Below are 6003 nucleotides of genomic sequence, written 5' to 3'. Positions count from 1 at the left end.
CGACCTGGGCCTCGGATGCCCTGGACATTGAAGCTTCGTCCAGACGCGGCCTTTTCGCCGCTCTCTTCTTCCCCTTCCGGAAATTCATCAAGAGACTTCGCACATCGACCTCTGGCATTGTAGTTGCAAAAGACAAAAATAAGGTTAGCGTGAGCTATTAAAACCTTAAAAAAGGAAAAACCCAAAGCAACCTACTAGGACTTAAGCCGGCCTGCACGAGCTTATCTTCAGTGAGGTAGTCCACGCAGATAAGGCCGAGCTCTGCCCAAGACTGAAGTGCCTCCCTCATCTTCAGGTCTAGCCTAACACTAGAATCCTGAATGGCAGCCCTTCAGTGGGTTGGGAAAGGCCATCCCTCAGGGTTGCGGACCACGAAGTAGTCCCGTTTCCAGGCTGGGATCTTATTAAGCAGCCTGTGAAGAAGCTTGTAGCTCGGGCGGGGAGACAGATAGTAAGATCGCCTGTGCGTAGGGGCACCGTGGGAAGCATTCTTTATGGACAAGATCGAGGAAAAGATTTCAAGGGTGATAGGGAGACAATACTCGTGGAAAAGGGAGATAGTCCTTACCACGTTTCAAACAGAGTTCGGATGCAATTGATCTACAGTAACATCAAAAAGCTTAAGGACCTCTATGATTAACGGGTGCAAAGGAAGATGAAGACTAGTCGCAAGCTATTCTTCAAAGATCACGATCTCATTATGGTCGTGCTCCCAAGGGAAGTTACCCTAATGGAGACTGTAGGAAAGCCCCCTCGAGAGGTTGTACCGAAGTACCAGAGCCCGGAGCCTATCCAAGGTCATGGAGGAGAGACCGAAGTTATTTGGCACCCGACCTCGATGAGAAGCGGATGCCAGGTTACTGTAGGCCTCTGGGGGAGACTGACCCTCAGGAAGACCATGGGCTACACCTGAGCTCGAGGAAGCTTCATCTCGACTACTGACCCGGGCAGCAGCACCCACCTCGGCCTCATCCAAAAGGCTATCAAAACTAGACATAACTAAAACCAAACTAAAATGAAAAGCAAATGAAGACTCACCAAAGAAGGGTGACCGGACTGAAGAAATGACACGAACCGGAAAGACCCGAGCTAACAAAGCAAGAGCGCGACCTCAAAATCAAAGGCAAGTAAGTTTGGTGTGAAAAATGAATCTCGACACCCCCTATTTATAGCCACTGTATCAAAGAAGCAATGGTCCAGATCAAAGCAATATGATGACACAAGAAAATTGGCTGCATGACCCTCGAGACCAAAGATAGTTTAGCACGTTCTTTTGGCGTCCACGGGACTTATAGTTCGTGTGACGTCCGCGTGTAAGCCGCACACGATCTGACGGGGCAGCCTAAACTCTGAGCCAAATCAACTCGTCACATCATGAACTCCCCGCACCAGGTCAGGACCCCTAGCTCGGGGAGTGGGGGGCAATTGATGAAGGGTGATTTGGCCCGACCTCATAATCAGGCGACACGTGTACGTAACTCGACATGAGCAGATCGGCACATGGACATGACAACGTAGATGACAACTCAGCAAGTATCAGTTCGCTATGGAGTGAGTTCGGGTACGATAATGTCCCGAGCTGAAGGTACTTCAGGATGAGTTCATCCCAGTTCGCGAATTAAAATGATCAAGTTCGTGGCAGTCTAGACCCAGGCAAGAGAGCTGCCTCGGAGATGGCTCACCTCGGGTAGAACCACCTCGACACATCACCAATAATTCATCACAAGTAGCTCGCTACAAGGCTATTCGTTATCGAGTAGCCCGGTGTCCCACGAGAAGCTTCCTGTCTGACAACCGTACCTTCCAAACCCCGAAGGTTTATCCCATGTCTCTTGTTTGACAGCGCAGTATCTAGCCACTCTAAGAACTGCACTCATTGTCTCTCGTCTAGCGGTGGCGTGCCTGCCAACCTTGGAGGTTGTCTCCTGCCTGGCAGGACCGTACCCTACAATGGCCGCATCAGCCCACCTGCTCCCCAGTCCTAACGATAATAGCCAATCACTCCGAGGCGTTACCTGACAACAGATCGCCGCAATAGAGATTTGGGATCAGCCCCTTCAAACCTGCCTTAATGTTAGTATATAAAGACTTCAACCCCCCAGGGGCCAAGGTATCGCATATTCACCACTCTCTAGCTTCCTCATCTTCTTGCAAAGTCGTTCTCTTCTAGCTTACAACCGAGTATTAACTTAAGCATCGGAGTGTTCCCGCCGGGTAAGCAACCCCGGGTTCCTTCGTCTCTTTTCAGGCTCTTGCCCGTCGCCAGCTAGAAGCATAGTCACTTCCAGCTAGGAGTGGCCGGATTGTGCATCATCAATAGCTATTTGTGCTTGCATTGTAGGCTATTTTGGAGGAAAAAAAGTATACACTGAGGCTCTTTCTTGTGTTGTGTGGTATTCAGGAAACAAATAAACCGGGAAATAGAACCAAAGAATTAAAGCAAGAAACCATCTATGTCTCCCACCTATGTAGCACTCTGTGAATTAGAAGTTTAAAACTTCAAAATTCCAAACGGATTTCAAGTTTTTGGTGTTTTTCAGAAACATTAATTTTATATAATTCTAATAGATAATCAGAGGAAAAAAAGGAGATAAAAAACTGCATTTCTTTATTCTTAACAAAATAAAGATAAGACAATCAAGACTTGACTCAAATTACCTTCCAATTTAGAGGGTTATACCTTATAAACCCAAAACATGAAAAGCTTTATTCTTAACAAAATAAATATATTAGAAAAAAACATGAAAAATAAAGACAAAATCTCTTGACAACCCCCCCCCCCCTTATTTTTCTGATAATTCATAAATAGGAAAGTAGGAAACGGAAAAAAAGACCGAGTTGACAATGACCAATGGCTCAGTCACGATTATTGTCAATCCATTTACCACATACAAGATACAACAAAGATATCATATCATACAAAGAGAAATCCCTAATAAGGGAAACCATCAAATCAAACAATAGGATCCACATTATAACTGATCAAATAATCAAAGGAAAGAATAACCGGGCATTGTTGGGGACATGTTTTTTTTTTATAAGCAAGGATCCATTAGAAACACCAAAATCAAGGATACAAAATCAGACCTCTATTACAAAAGTATGAGTGATTTTTCTGTGGCAGAGGTCTAGAAATAAAAAACTGAGTTTTATTTACATTTGCCCTTGTCGCTATAGCATGAGTAGGGCTAACATCCTTATTGTTTATATATATTAATTTTAGGTCAACAAAAAAAGTAAAGAGATACTTAATGTGCTCTAGCATAGTCTGTTAATTCCATCTAATGTTTTCAATGGTTCCTTTGAGCTTTAACAAAACACCCTTTGCATCTGATAGAAGAGTGGCTTTACTGTTTCCCAACAAAACAAGTCTTCTTAGGCGTCTGATGACTGCCCAGATTTCAACTTCTATGGTGTTAATGGCATGGCATTGTTGTCCTTCTACAATGCAAACATTGCGTGCATAAGACAATTAAGTACAAACCTGTAGAGGCTGAGCAAGTATTTGAGTTTCATGATCCGTCAACTATTGCTAGCGAGTGTGAATTGAAGGAGAACTGATGGGTAGAGAGAGAAGAGTAATTACTAAGATGCTGGGAGTCAAACCGTTAGTATTCCTCTGTATTTGGAACATACTTATCCGCAATGTTTGGACATGTTAAGATATCAAGTTCCCTTGTAACCGGAAATATCTCTTGCACTTCTTCAAATTTTTCTTGAGATTATTAAATTCAAGGTAATTGTTTTTCCCGCCCTCACATGTATTCTTACCTCTTACAGAACTTCATTTCTGTTCCTCTTCTTCTTCTTTCTGAACCAGGAACTTTCAACAAAATCTATGAAGATTTCTCACCGGTGGCAGAAATTCCTTTTCTTGTTTTAGAAGCTCTCGAACACTCAAAATGGTGCAATAGAGCAATCAAAACGATAGTCTAGAAGTTGAAGGATCTGAAGGATCTATGTTTTGGTTTCTCTCTCTCATGTGGATAACAATCCTCACTTCCCCTTTTTCGGTTTTTTTCCTTTGGTTGGGGGAAGTTGCTTTTGGCATATTTTGTTATTGGGAGTTTTTTTGCATCTCTGAAACATCATTGTTGGAGTTGCAATTCGCTTCCTCTTCGTAAATTTTTTCTTCCGCTAGGTTTTATTTAAAAAATTGAGGAATAGTGGAGGGCAAATTTAACATTTTATTTCTTTCTTTTGACACTTAACTGCAATGACAAGTTTCATAGATGATAGGAGTAATTAGAGACAATATGTAAATATTAAGAATAGAGTTAGTCAATTAGTTAAAACTATAAGGGTAGTTTAAAAATTTTGTCCATAAAATTACAAAGGGCCCCTGTACTATGGGGTCAGTGATAAAGACCCCCTGTACTTTGTTTTGTGACAAAGACCCCCCCCGGTGCTATGACCATGAGACAAGACAAAGACTCCCTTCCGTTAGCTTTCTCTTGAAATCCGCCGTTATAATACTTTTTAATCCCCATACTACCCTTATAATAACTATTCGGACAATTGAGAGAAAAACATTGTTCATCTTCCTCGACCTCACGATACACGATCAACAATGGTGGTAATCCCTTCTACCTCAAATTCCTTTACATTTCTCCCTCCCCACCCCCCAATCTCTCTTCTTCCCCTTCCCCTTTCTTCTTCCTGCTTTCCTATGTTCTGTCTATTTTGTCCAAACTGTCTAGTCGTCAGACTCTCCTTGGTCTTCTCTTTCCATCACATAGGTTTAATCGTAACCGGCTTACCATCAAAAATCCGACTATCAAATGCCCCCTGTCAAATGCCCTTGAAGAAGGTAATTCTGTTCCGAGTAAGCAAAAAGGCAAAGAGGTAGAAGATTGGACAGTCATGCTTGTGCTGGATGGTAGCCTCTGCATAGGCAGGAATTTCATTCTAGATAGCACGAGGAGCTCTCATCACTCTCCACTAGCTTTCATCAAGATAATAAATGAACAACGGATAGTAAGGCCCACGCAATCATCATTAAAGCGAATCTTGACCTTTATAATAAGTTTGATAAAGAACAAAATTGCTATAGCCTATAGGTTGATCAACTCTTTTTAGGTTAAATCATAGCAACCAATGGGGGCGGTTCTGAGAAAGCAAGGCCGGAAGACTCGGCACCACAACCACCAATAGCAGAAAGCCAGAAACATGATTTGGTCTTTGTTATGTTTGGACTCTCTAGTGATTTTATCACTGAACTCTGGTGTTCTTCATGATGGGTCTAGTGTTCTTCAATACAAACAAAATACTACTGTCTTGAGAGGTTAATTGTTATGGTGGTCAACCTAATAGAGTCCTTACCATTAAACTCTGATTTGAAACTTGGAAGAAGAAGAAGAAGGAAACTAGAATTGAACTTGTGATTAGTGTGGAAGATGAGAGGTAGGAAGGCTTTATTTTAGTCCTAACTCCTAAGAACTTGGTCAAGCACAAAACAAAGCTTCCTAATCCGAACAAAATAATTTACAGTAGTATGGCCTAATGATTTATGTGCCTAGGAGTTCTAGATATAGAAAAAATGGGTTACTTTATCAAGTTCTAACTTTTCTCATGGTGGAATTGTAGAACTAACAGCTTAGCTTAGGCGATGGAGAGAGAAAACTAAGGAGAGTCTAAAGACTAGATAGTTTGGACAGAACAGATAAAACAGAGGAAAGTGGGAAGAAGAAATGGGAAAGGGAAGAAGAGATATCGGGGGGAGAGAGAAAGAGAGAAATGTGAAGGGATATGAGGTAAAAGGGATTATCGCCATTGATGTTTGTGTATCGTGAGGTCAGAGAAGATATAGAGTAATTTTATTCTAATTGTCTGAATAATAATTATAAGGATAATATGGGGATTAAAAAACATTGCAATAACAAATTTAACATAAAACTAATGGAAGGGGTCTAAATAAAGTAGAGGGGTGTTTGTAATTTACCATAAAATAAAATAAAAAAAGACAACTAAATGAGTACAGCTTTCGCTGCTTAACATGGAAAA

Source organism: Nelumbo lutea, chromosome 3 (assembly GCF_056320005.1).
Source record: "Nelumbo lutea isolate HS-2025 chromosome 3, American lotus-T2T, whole genome shotgun sequence".
Taxonomy (NCBI): Eukaryota; Viridiplantae; Streptophyta; class Magnoliopsida; order Proteales; family Nelumbonaceae; genus Nelumbo; species Nelumbo lutea.
This window is presented reverse-complemented; position numbering follows the sequence as displayed.